The sequence below is a fragment of the Monodon monoceros genome, unplaced genomic scaffold (genome assembly GCF_005190385.1).
Source record: "Monodon monoceros isolate NGI ecotype Baffin Bay Population unplaced genomic scaffold, NGI_Narwhal_1 Super_Scaffold_12, whole genome shotgun sequence".
Classification (NCBI taxonomy): Eukaryota; Metazoa; Chordata; class Mammalia; order Artiodactyla; family Monodontidae; genus Monodon; species Monodon monoceros.
In genome coordinates this window covers 70,408,735-70,422,744 of record NW_021703768.1, presented here as the reverse complement: position 1 = coordinate 70,422,744, position 14,010 = coordinate 70,408,735, and positions in this window count along the sequence as shown.

The window sequence follows — 14,010 nt, the reverse complement described above, 5'->3', positions numbered from 1 at the left end:
ACTTTCAAATCAATTTAGGCATCTCAAAACATTTCTAAAATACCAGATGCTCTGTCAGCTACACAGAACAATGCGCTAATAATTATATTTCTCTTTCTTACAGCAGATCAAAGTCAGAGATGAGGTAACATACACCTAAGATATTCAGACTCTGGCTTGAAGGTCAATTGGATCTGCCTACATATGTTGCTGATTTTGTAACATGAAAACCAGCTAAAAAGATCAGATCAGTAAAATGCACGTACTCCGTATTCTTTATTTCAGCCCTATCCAAATGTTTACAGAATAGTTTGAAGACATTTGCAGTTTCTGGTTATCAGTCTTATTAAAGCTTGGCAAACCTTTAATAACAAGTCTATCAACAACCCACCAGGGATTTGATTTTAGTCTTAGAGTGCTTGAAATTTATGTTTATTGAACAATTTTTAATTGGATGCACCAAGACCTTTCCTCATGGGTTGCCCATATTGCCCCATGGAAGTGTGGCATGCATGCTCAGCTTGAAAAGGCAATGGCAGCTGGGCAAAAATAACACTGTGTATGCCGAGAAGAGGGCAGGCTGACAGCCCTCCACAAGCGGCAAGCAGCAAGATCCCCCTCCACAGAGCTTTAATGTGGGTCCTTTAAGCCATACAGAGAAAGTAAACACCACTAATCACTACCTTGCACTTGTGTTATGTTTCCATGGTTTAACTTAAAACATTGGATCAAGGAGACAAGTGCCATTCACAAGCCAGAGTACATCAGCTAAACCAGAATTGTGGGTCATATTCACATCTGCCAGCTACATAACACATTGAAAACTGCACTTTAGGAAAAAGAGAGAAAAATAATAGGCAACAGTTTCCCCTCTAGTCAGTTCTACACACCAGTGCCAGGTTAATTTTAACATGTTAGACAAACGTCAAAACATTCAAGGATTTCCCTCTGCTCTTAGGGTGAAATACCAACTCCTACATTTGTGTTTCAATGCCCCTCTAACATTATCCTACCCTACATGTTCAATTCTGCATGGGAATCAGGGTTCTGAAGCCAGGCTACCTGGGCTCAAATTCCAGCTCCATCACTTACCAAGCTGTGCCACCTCATGTAGGTTCCTTAACCTCTGTTTTACCTCCATTTTCTCTTCTCTAAAATGGAGACTAAAATCATGTCTATATTATGTGGTTGTTATGAAGATTGAATGAGTTAATATGTAAGCGTTCTTAAAACCATGCCTAGTACCTAGTGAGAATAGCTCTGTATAAATGCTTAAGTAAGTAAAGGGTGTCCCACTATATTACAGTGAGGTTATGTTCCTTCCCCTCTCTGACTCTCTCCTCATGGTCTTCTGCCCACTTAAAATTTTTTATAAGGTCAGAAATGGAAGTAGTCAAGAACCAGAAAGCTAACTAGCATGGAAATCACTGGGAGAGCGTTTAGATTGTCCTTTCAGAATGATCTGCTCAGAAGTCCCCCAGCCCTGGCTGGACATTGTATCTCAGTGCCCAGAACTACACAAAATAACTACTTGTCAAATTAATGAACAAATAACTTCCCTGTCTCATTATCTGCACCCTCCCTCAGTACATTCCTGATTAATTGTTGCTTTTAAAATCATGTATTCGTCATGTCACTGTCGTATTGGAAAATCTTCAATGGCTTTCAGTCATTTACAACAGTGATTCCCACTCCTAACTTCATATTAGAATCACCTGGGAGTTTTTAGTGCATCCAACGCCCAGCCTCACCCAGACCAAAGGAAACAGACTCTGTGGAGAGAGCCCGAGGTTTTAGGGGTGATAAAGAATCTAACAAGTGACATGACAGAACACCAACCAAATGAGAACTGCTTTGCTGACCAATCAGCATGGACACTGGCTACAAAAAGACAGAGTGGCTCTAAATACCAGCTAATTATCAGCTCTGCCAGTATCCATGTTTCTTATGATCTCAATAAGTCACAGTAATAAACCACTGATTTACAAAATAAACTCTATATTCCTAACCCTGGAAATCAAAGCTCTTTATAATATAGCCAAATCTCCTTTTAGGACATTATTGTCTCTACCCTTTATATGAAAAATAGGCTTTAGTTGTGTGTTCATATCCATTGAACACGCTGTGCACATTGACGTTTCCTTGCTTTTACTTATCGAGTGGGCTGACTATGATAGAGGACAACTTCGTCTTACTTCATTTTAATGGGTGATAGAACAAAATAATGTAGAACATTACAACTCTCAACCAATCACATAGCAATTTACAGTGTTTGTGAACTTTTTAGGACATCAGTGTTTGTTTACCAGTGACAGCATTGAATTCCAATGAACAATGAAAATTATAATAGTGGAATAAAGGGGAGCAAAACGGTGGTTTTCAGGTCTTGTCTATACAGGAAGAAAGTTGCTGAAGGAAAGAGAATGGCCATATTTGTCTATTAAACATTATACATCTGATCTTTTTAAAAGGACTTATCTTATGAATTTTGAACTTTTCTTTCATAAAGTTATATCATCTCCTTCTATTACATAATGTGTGAACATGTTGATCAAGAAATGACTAAAGTGGGTTGAAAAGAATAATTTCCAAGAATAATGGAGAGTAATTCCATGATTCCTACTCCATGGGGCTCTCTCCCCTCATGACATTTCTGGTGTCCTTGGCCACTTCTCATATCCAATATCTACAACTAAAAAATAAAGGATATGGTTTAGGAACCAAAAAAGTTTTATCTGATACATGCCTCATTCACAGGAGGACTCAAAGGACACATAAAAGGCATGGATATAGGGATGACTAATCACTGTCAGCTGGACTATGGTCACAGGAGCCATATTCCCATGTTTAAATAAGAGGACATTTTATATCACTGTATTACATCACAACTAGTCTCAGAAATTTGTTTCAGACTATATTTGTGTCCTAAGCATTTCTACAAATTCAGAGGCCCATTAAATAAATAAAACTATTTTATGTTTTTTTTAACACCTTTATTGGAGTATAATTGCTTTACAATGGTGTGTTAGTTTCTGCTTTATAACAAAGTGAATCAGTTATACATATGTTTCCATATCTCTTCCCTCTTGCGTCTCCCTCCCTCACACCCTCCCTATCCCACCGCTCTAGGTGGTCACAAAGCACCGAGTTGATCCCCCTGTGCTATGTAGCTGCTTGCCACTAGCTACACTCTCTCACTTCATCCCAGCTTACCCTTCCCCCTCCCCGTGTCCTCAAGTCCATTCTCTATGTCTGCATCTTTATTCCTGTCCTCCTAGGTTCTTCAGAACCATTTATTTTTTCAGATTCCATATATATATGTGTTAACATATGGTATTTGTTTTTATCTTTCTGACTTGCTTCACTCTGTATGACAGTCTCTAGGTCCATCCACCTCACTACAAATAACTCAATTTTGTTTCTTTTTATGGCTAAGTAATATTCCATTGTATATATGTGCCACAACTTTATCCATACATCTGTTGATGGACACTTAGGTCCATGTCCTGGCTGTTGTAAATAGAGCTACAGTGAACATTGTGGTACATGACTCTTTGAATTATGGTTTTCTCAGGGTATATGCCCAGTAGTGGGATTGCTGGGTCATATGGTAGTTCTATTTTTAGTTTTTTAAGGAACCTCCATACTGTTCTCCATAGTGGCTGTATCAATATACACCCCCACCAACAGTGCAAGAGGGTTCCCTTTTCTCCACACCCTCTCCAGCATTTCTTGTTTGTAGACTTTTTTTTTTTTTTTTTTGCGGTACGCGGGCCTCTCACTGTTGTGGCCTCTCCCATTGCAGAGCACAGGCTCTGGACGCACAGGCTCAGCAGCCATGGCTCACGGGCCTAGCCTCCGCGGCATGTGGGATCCTCCCGGAATGGGGCACGAGCCTGTGTCCCCTGCATCGGCAGGCGGACTCTCAACCACTGCACCACCAGGGAGGTCCTGTAGAATTTTTGATGATGGCCATTCTGACCGGTGTGAGGGGATACCTCATTGTAGTTTTGATTTGCATTTCTCTAATGTTTAGTGATGTTGAGCATCCTTTCATGTGTTTGTTGGCAATCTGTATATCTTCTTTGGAGAAATGTGTATTTTGGTCTTCTGCCATTTTTGGATTGGATTGTTGTTTTGATATTGAGCTGCATGAGCTGCTTGTATATTTTAGAGATTAATCCTTTGTCAGTTGCTTCATTTGCAAATATTTTCTCCCATTCTGAGGGTTGTCTTGTTTATGGTTTCCTTTGCTGTGCAAAAGCTTTTAAGTTTCATTAGGTCCCATTTTGTTTATTTTTGTTTTTATTTCCATTTCTCTAGGAGGTGGGTCAAAAGATCTTGCTGTGATTTATGTTATAGATTGTTCTGCCTAGGTTTTCCTCTAAGAGTTTTATAGTGTCTGGCCTCACATTTGGGTCTTTAATCCATTTTGAGTTTATTTTGGTATATGGTGTTAGAGCGTGTTCTAATTTCATTCTTTTACATGTAGCTGTCCAGTTTTCCCAGCACCACTTATTGAAGAGGCTGTCTTTTCTTCATTGTATATTCTTGCCTCCTTTACCAAAGATATGTGTGTGGGTTTATCTCTGGGCTTTCTCTCCTGTTCCATGATCTATATTTCTGTTTTTGTGCCAGTACCATACTGTCTTGATTACTGTAGCTTTATAGTCTAGTCTGAAGTCAGGGAGCCTGATTCCTCTAGCTCCATTTTTCTTTCTCAAGATTGCTTTGGTGATTCAGGGTCTTTTGTGTTTCCACACAAGTTGTGAAATTTTTTGTTCTACTTCTATGAAAAATGACATTGGTATTTTGATAGGGATTGCACTGAATCTGTAGATTGCTTTGGGTAGTAGAGTCATTCTCACAATGTTGATTCCTCCAATCCAAGAACATGGTATATCTCTCCATCTGTTGGTATCATCTTTAATTTCTTTCATCAGTGTCTTATACTTTTCTGCATACAGGTCTTTTGTCTTCTTAGGTAGATTCAGTCCTAGGTATTTTATTCTTTTTGTTGCAGTGATAAATGGGAATGTTTCATTAATTTCTCTTTCAGATTTTTCATCACTAGTGTATAGGAATGCAAGACATTTCTGTGCATTAATTTTGTATCCTGCTACTTTACCAAATTCACTGGTTAGCTCTAGTAGTTTTCTGGTAGCATCTTTAGGATTCTCTATGTACAGTATCATGTCATCTGCAATCAGTGACAGCTTTACTTCTTCTTTTCTGATTTGTATTCCTTTTATTTCTTTTTCTTCTCTGACTGTTGTGGCTGAAACTTCCAAAACTATGTTGAATAATAGTGGTGAGATAGGCAGCCTTGTCTTGTTCCTGATCTTAGTGGAAATGGTTTCAGTTTTTCACCATTGAGAATGATGTTGGCTGTGGTTTTGTCATATATGGGCTTTATTATGTTGAGGTAAGTTCCCTCTGTACCTGCTTTCTGGAGGGTTTTTATCATAAATGGTGTTGAATTTTGTCAAAAGCTTTCTCTGCATCTATTGAGATGATCATATGGTTTTTCACCTTCAGTTTGTTAATATGGTGTCTCACATTGATTGATTTGGGTATATTAAATAATCCTTGCATTCCTGGAATAAACCCCACTTGATCATGGTGTATGATCCTTTTAATGTGCTGTTGGATTCTGTTTGCTTGTATTTTGTTGAGGATTTTTGCATCTATGTTCATCAGTGATATTGGCCTGTAGTTTTCTTTTTTTGTGACATTTTTATCTGGTTTTGGTATCAGGGTGATGGTGGCCTCGTAGAATGAGTTTGGGAGGTTTCCTCCCTCTGCTATATTTTGGAAGAGTTTGAGAAGGATAGGTGTTAGGTCTTCTCTAAAGGTTTGATAGAATTCGCCTGTGTAGCCATCTGGTGCTGGGCTTTTGTTTGTTGGAAGATTTTTAATCACAGTGTCAATTTCAGTGCTTGTGATTGGTCTGTTTATATTTTCTATTTCTTCCTGGTTCAGTCTCAGAAGATTGTGCTTTTCTAAGAAATTGTCCATTTCTTTCAGGGTGTCAATTTTATTGGCATAAAATTGCTGGGAGTAATCTCTCATGATCCTTTGTATTTCTGCAGTGTCAGTTGTTACTTCTCCTTTTTCATTTCTAATTCTGTTGATTTGAGTCTTCTCCCTTTTTTTCTTGATGAGTCTGGCTAATGGTTTATCAATTTTGTTTATCTTCTCAAAGAACCAGCTTTAATTTTATTGACCTTTGCTATTGTTTCCTTCATTTCTTCTTCATTTATTTCTGATCTGATCTGTGTGATTTCTTTCCTGCTGCTAACTTTGGGGTTTTCTTTTGTCATTTTTCTTCTTCGTTCTCTAATTGCTTTATGTGTCAGTTAAGTTGTTTATTTGAGATTTTTCTTGTTTCTTGAGGGAGGATTATATTGCTATAAACTTCCCTCTTAGAACTGTTTTTGCTGCAACCTGTAGGTTTTGGGTCATGGTGTTTTCATTGTCATTTGTTTCTAGGTATTTTTTGATCTCCTCTTTGATGTCTTCAGTGACCTCTTGGTTATTAAGTAGCATATTGTTTACCCTTCATCTGTTTTTATTTATTACAGATTTTTTCCTGTAATTGGTATCTAGTCTCATAGCGCTGTGGTCGGAAAACATAATTGATACGATTTCAATTTTCTTAAATTTACCAAGGCTTGATTTGTGACCCAAGGTATGATCCATCCTTGAGAACATTCCATGAGCACTTGAGAAGAAACTCTATTCTGTTGTTTTTGGATGGAATGTCCTATAAATATCAATTAAGCCCATCTTGTTTAATGTGTCATTTAAAGCTTGTGTTTCCTTATTTGTTTTCCTTTTGGATGATCTGTCCATTGGTGAAAGTGGGGTGTTAAAGTCCCCTACTATGATTGTGTTACTGTTGATTTCCCTTTTTTTTTTTTTGTGGTATGCGGGCCTCGCCCTGTTGTGACCTCTCCCGTTGCAGAGCACAGGCTCCGGGCGCGCAGGCTCAGCAGCCATGGCTCACAGGCCCAGCCATTCTGCGGCATGTGGGATCTTCCCGGACCGGGGCACGAACCCGTGTCCCCTGCATCAGCAGGCGGACTCTCAACCAATGTGCCACCAGGGAAGCCCTCAATTTCCCCTTTTATGGCTGTTAGCATTTGCCTTATGTATTGAGGTGCTCCTATGTTGGGTGCATAAATATTTACAATTGTTATATCTTCTTGGATTGATCCCTTGATCATTATGTAGTGTCCTTCTTGGTCTCTTGTAATAGTCTTTGTTTTAAAGTCTATTTTGTCTGATATGAGAATTGCTACTCCAGCTTTCTTTTGATTTCCATTTGCGTGGAATATCTTTTTCCATCTCCTCACTTTCAGTCTGTATGTGTCCCTAGGTCTGAAGTGGGTCTCTTGTAGACAGCATATATATGGGTCTTCTTTTGTATCCATTCAGCCAGTCTATGTCTTTTGGTTGGAGCATTTAATCCATTTACATTTCAGGTAGTTATCAATATGTTATGTTCCTATTACAATTTTCTTAATTGTTTTTGTAGGTCTTTTCCTTCTCTTGTGTTTCCTGCCTAGAGAAGTTCCTTTAGCATTTGTTGTAAAGCTGGTTTGGTGGTGCTGAATTCTCTTAACTTTTGCTTGTCTGTAAAGGTTTTAATTTCTCCATAGAATCTGAATGAGATCCTTGCTGGGTAGAGTAATCTTTGTTGTAGGTTTTTCCCTTTCGTCACTTTAAAATATGTCCTGCCAGTCCCTTATGGCTTGCAGAGTTTCTGCTAAAAGATCAGCTGTTAACCTTATGGGGATTCCTTTGTATGTTATTCGTTGCTTTTCCCTTGCTGCTTTTAATATTTTTCTTTGTATTTAATTTTTGATAGTTTGATTAATATGTGTCTTGGTGTTTTTCTTCTTGGATGTATCCTGTATGGGACTCTCTGTGCTTCCTCGACCTTATTGTCTATTTCCTTTCCCATATTAGGGAACTTTTCAACTATAATCCCTTCAAATATTTTCTCAGATGCTTTCTTTTTCTCTTCGTCTTCTGGGACCCGTATAATTCAAATGTTGGTGTGTTTAATGTTGTCCCAGAGGTCTCTGAGACTGTCCTCAATTCTTTTCATTCTTTTCTCTTTTTTCTGCTCTGCAGTAGTTATTTCCACTATTTTGTCTTCCGGGTCACTTATCTGTTCTTCTGCCTCAGTTATTCTGCTATTGGTTCCTTCTAGAGAATTTTTAATTTCATTTACTGTGTTGTTCATCATTGTTTGTTTGCCCTTTATTCTTCTAGTTCCTTGTTAAACATTTCTTGTTTTCTCCATTCTATTTCCAAGATTTTGGATCATCTTTACTGTCATTACTCTGAATCCTTTTTCAGGTAGACTGCCTATTTCCTTTTCATTTGTTTGATCTGGTGGGTTTTTACCTTGCTCCTTCATCTGCTGTGTATTTCTCTGTCTTCTCATCTTGCTTAACTTACTGTGTTTGGGGTCTGCTTTTCACAGGCTGGAGGTTCATAGTTCCTGTTGCTTTTTGTGTCTTCCCCTAGTGGGTAAGTTTGGTTCAGTGGGTTGTGTAGGCTTCCTGGTGGAGGGGACTGGTGCCTGTGTTCTGTTGGATGAGGCTGGATCTTATTTTTCTGGTGGGCAGGACCATGTCCAGTGGTATGTTTTGGGATGTCTGTGACCTTATTATGATTTTAGGCAGCCTCTCTGCTAATGGTTGGGGTTGTGTTCCTGTCTTGCTAGTTGTTTGGCATAGGGTGTCCAGCACTGTAGCTTGCTGATCATTGAGTGGAGCTGGGTCTTAGCATTGAGATGGAGATCTCTGGGAGAGCTTTTGCTGTTTGATATTATGTGGGGCCAGGAGGTCTCCGGTGGACCAGTGTCCTGAACTCGGCTCTCCCACCTAAGAGGCTCAGGCCTGACGCCCAGCTGGAGCACCAAGACCCTGGCAGCCACATGGCTCAGAAGAAAAGGGAGAAAAAAAGAAAGAAAGAAAAAATATAAATTTATTGAAATAAAAAATATTAATAAATTAAAAATAAAAAGTAATATAAAAAAGAAAGAAAGAAGAGAGCAGGCAAACCAAAAAAGAAATCTACCAATGATAACGAGCGCTAAAAACTATACTAAAAAAAAAAAAAAAGCAAAAAAATAAAAATAAAACAAGCAGACAGACCCCTAGGACAAATGGTAAAAGCAAAGCTATACAGACAAAATCACATGAAGGAGCATACACATACACACTCACAAAAAGAGAAAATGGAAAAAAAATATATATATATATATATATAAAAAGGCAGAGCAACCAAGTCAATAAACAAAGCTACCAATGATAATAAGCTCTAAATACTAAACTAAGATAAACATAAAACCAGAAACAAATTAAATGCAGAAAGCAATCCCCAAATCTACAGTTGCTCCCAAAGTCCACCGCCTCAGTTTTGGGATGATTTGTTGTCTATTCAGGTATTCCACAGATGCAGGGTACATCAAGTTGATTGTGGAGATTTAATCCGCTGCTCCTGAGGCTGCTGGGAGAGATTTCCCTTTCTCTTCTTTGTTCGCACAGCTCCTGGGGTTCAGCTTTGGATTTGGCCCCGCCTCTGTGTGTAGGTCACCTGAGGATGTCTGTTTCCCACCCAGACAGGACGGGGTTAAAGTAGCAGCTGACTAGGGGGCTCTGGCTCACTCAGGCCTGGGGGGAGGGAGGAGTACAGAATGCGAGGTGAGCCTGCGGCAGCAGAGGCCAGCATGACGTTGCAACAGCCTGAGGCACGCCGTGTGTTCTCCCAGAGAAGCTGTCCTTGGATCACGGGACCCTGGCAATGGCGGGCTGCCCAGGCTCCCGGGAGGGGAGGTATGGATAGTGACCTGTGCTTGCACACAGGCTTCTTGGTGGCTGCAGCAGCAGCCTTAGCATTTCATGCCCGTCTCTGGTGTCCACACTGATAGCTGTGGCTCGCACCCGTCTTTGGAGCTCACTTAGGCAGTGCTCTGAATTCCGTCTCCTCACGCACCCCGAAACAATGGTCTCTTGTATCTTAGGCAGTTCCATACTTTTTCCCGAACTCCCTGCCAGCTAGCTGTGGTGCACTAGTCCCCTTCAGGCTGTATTTACGCAGCCAACCCCAGTCCTCTCCCTGGGATCTGACCTCCAAAGCCAGAGCCTCAGCTCCCAGCCCCCACCCCCACCCCCACCACCGGCAGGTGAGCAGACAAGCCTCTCAGGCTGGTGAGTGCTGGTCAGAACCGATCCTCTGTGTGGGAATCTCTCTGCTTTGCCCTCTACACCTCTATTGCTGAGCTCTCCTCCATGGCTCCAAAGCTTCCCCCCTGCCCACCCCCTGTCTCCACCAGTGAAGGGGCTTCCTAGTGTGTGGAAACATTTCCTCCTTCACAGCTCCCTCCCAGAGGTGCAGGTCCCGTCCCTATATTTTTGTCTCTGTTTTTTCTTTTCCTTTTACCCTACCCAGGTATGTGGGGAGTTTCTTGCCTTTTGGGAAGTCTGTGGCCTTCTGCCAACGTTCAATAGGTGTTCTGTAGGAGTTGTTCCACATGTAGGTGTATTTCTGATGTAGTTGTGGGGAGGAAAGTAATCTCCACGTCTTACTCCTCTGCCATCTTGAAGGTTCCCCCTTTTATGGTGTTTTACAACAACCTGGAGTGGAGTTTTCAATTAACTTCTAAAAGAATGTTTAATGAATTCTGTTGAGTGAGGTACTCAAAGACAAACATTTGACTCTAAAGAACACTTTGAAGCTCTCCCTTTTCATACTGCATCCAAAGTCTTCTGGTAGTCAATTACATTTATGATGTTATTCTAAAGTTTGGGGATCTAGTCCAAGAGTTTCCAAAACACAGATCTGCAGTTGAGTATGGTAGGCAGAATAATGGTCCCCCTCAAGGATGTGTTGTTAATATGTTATGATATATGGCAAAAAGGACTTTGAAGATGCGATTAATGGCAAAAGGACATAGAGAGATAGTTATGTTAGCCTGGATTATATGGATGGGACCAATCTAATCACATAAATCCTTAAGAGCAGAGTATCTTTCTTGGCTATGGTTAGAGCAAGAGATCTGAAGATGGAAGCAGGGTCAGAAAGATGCTATATTGCTGGCTTTGAAGATGGAGAAAGGGGACCATGAGCCAAGGAATTCAGGCAGCCTTAAGAAGCTATAAAAGACAAGGAAACAGACTTTACCCTAGAGACTACAAAGGAAACTGCAACTCTGCCCACAAAATTGATTTGAGCCTACTGAGAACTATGACAGACTTCTGACCTACGGAACTGAAAGAGGATACATTTATGTTTGTTTAAGCCACAAAGTTTATGGTAATTTGTTATGGCAGCTATAGAAAAAGAATAGGAGAGCTTGCATGGCCATTTTTCTTCAATGGGGAGTGGGGAAGACTCAAAATATATAGACTCCTCTCAAAGCATGTACTAAGAAATATTTGGCAAGGAGTCTAGACTCTATCATTTTTGTTTTTTTAAACTCCCTAATTATTCTGTAATATAATTGTAATGTCCACCCATTTATTAGGCTGGCTATTACATAATTTTCTTTTAAAAACAGCTTTATCGAAATTTAATTCACAGATGATTCACCCACGTACAATTCATTGTTTTTTAGTGTAGTAGTCACAAGTTGTGCAATCATCATGATAATCTAATTTTTGATCTCCTAAAAGAAACCCCATACCCATTAGCAGTCAATCCCCATCCCCTCACCTTCAGTTCTAAACAATAACTAACCTACTTTATGTCTTTATAAATTTGCCTATTCTGGACATTTCATATAAATGGAATCCTACAAATTTGTGGTGTCTTATATCTGGCTTCTTTGATGTAACATGTTTTCAAGGTTCAATCATGTTTCAGCAAGTATTAGTACCTCATTCTTTTTTATTGCTGAATAATATTCCATTGTATGGCTATACCTTATTTTGTTCATTCAACAGCTGATGAAAATTTGGGTTGTTTCCACTTTTTAGTTATTATGAATAATGCTGCTATGAACACTTGTGAACAAGTTTTTGTACAGACATGTTTTCATTTCTCTTGGGTATATAGCTAAGAGTGGAATTGCCGGGTCATATGGTAACTCTATTTAATGTTTTGAGGAACTGTTCATTGTCTTCCAAAGTGTCTGCCTCATTTTTCATCCCTACTAGTAATGTGCAAGTCTTCCAATTTCTCTGCGTCCTCACCAGAACTTGTTACTGTCTCTCTTTTTAATCATAGCCATACTAGTGGGTGTGAAGTGGTATTTCATTGTGACTTTAATTTGTATTTCCCCAGTAATTAATGATGTTGAGCGTCTTTTTAGGTGCTTATTAACCATTTGCAAATCTTCTTTGGAAATGGTCAATGTCTATTCCCATCCTTTGTGCATTTTCAATTGGGTTGTCTTTTTTTTTTTTTTTAATTTAGACTTTATTCTTTTAGAGCAGTATTAGGTTCATAGCAATGTTGAGGGGAATGTACAAAGAGTCCCCATAAACTGCCACTCCCACATATGCATAGCTTCCCCCATTATCAACATTTCCCACAAGAGTGGTACCTTTGTTATAACTGATGAAACTACAGTGACACATCGTAATCAAATGAAGTCCATAGTTTATACTGCTATTCAAGCTTGGTGTTGTACATTCTATGGGTTTGGACAAATGTATAATGACATGTATCCCTCATTATGGTATCATGCAACATAGTTTCACTGCCCTAAAGATTCTCTGTGCTCCTCCTATTCATCCCGATCCCTCTCCTCTCCCTTGATAACCACTGATCTTTTTACTGTCTCAATAGTTTTGTCTTTTCCAGAAGGTCATACAGTTGGAATCATACAGTAGGTAGCATGTTCTGATTGGCTTCTTTTCACTTAGTACTACCATGTCTTATCAAGCCTTGATAGCTTACTTCTTTTTATTTTATTTTTTACATTTTTTGAGATATATATATATATATATATATATATTATTGGGGTATAGTTGCTTTACAGTGTTGGGTTAGTTTCTGCTGTACAATGAAGTGAATCAACTATATGTATACATATATCCCCTCCCTCTTGGACCTCCTTCCCACCCCTTCCCCCCATCCCACCCATCTATGTCACCACAGAGCACAGAGCTGAGCTCCCTGTGCTTTACAGCAGGTTCCCACTAGCTATTTGTTTTACACATGGCAGTGCACATACATCAATCCCAATCTCCCAATTCATCCCCACCCCCACCGTGTCCACACGTCTGTTCTCTATGTCTGCATGGATGGACCTAGAGTTTGTCGTACAGAGTAAAATAAGTCAGAAAGAGAAAAACAAATATCGTATGTTGAGCACAGGCTCCGGACGCGCAGGCTCAGCGGCCATGGCTCACGGGCCCAGCCGCTCCACGGCATGTGGGATCTTCCCGGACCGGGGCACGAACCCGTGTCCCCTGCATCAGCAGGCGGACTCTCAACCACTGCGCCACCAGGAAGCCCCAAATATCGTATGTTAATGCACATATGTGGAAGCTAGGAAAATGGTACAGATGAACCTACTTGCAGGGCAGGAATAGAGAAGCTTACTTCTTTTTAGCACTGAAAAATATTTCATTGTCTGGAAGTACCACAATGCATTTTTTCATTCACCTACTGAAGGACATCTTTGTTGCTTCCAAGTTTTGACAATTATGAATAAAGCTGCTGTAAACAACTGTGTGCAGGGTTTTGTGTAGACATAAGTTTTCAACTCTTTTGGGTAAATACCAAGGAGCACAATTGCTAGATCATATGGTAAGACTATGTTTAGTTTCCTAAGAACCTGACAAACTGTCTTCCAAAGGGACTGTACCATTTTGCATTCTCACCAGCAATGAATGTACATCTTGGCCACCTTCACTTCACATTATGGGTGCTCAAGTCAGAGGAGGCCAGTGAGATATTAGTGGAAGTCTCTTTGGTGAGAGGTTTCTGTGATCTCTTCAACTCTCCATTTGTTCCTTTCCCCTCTTTCTGCTCAGTACATGCTTGTGGCACCTTGAATACGAC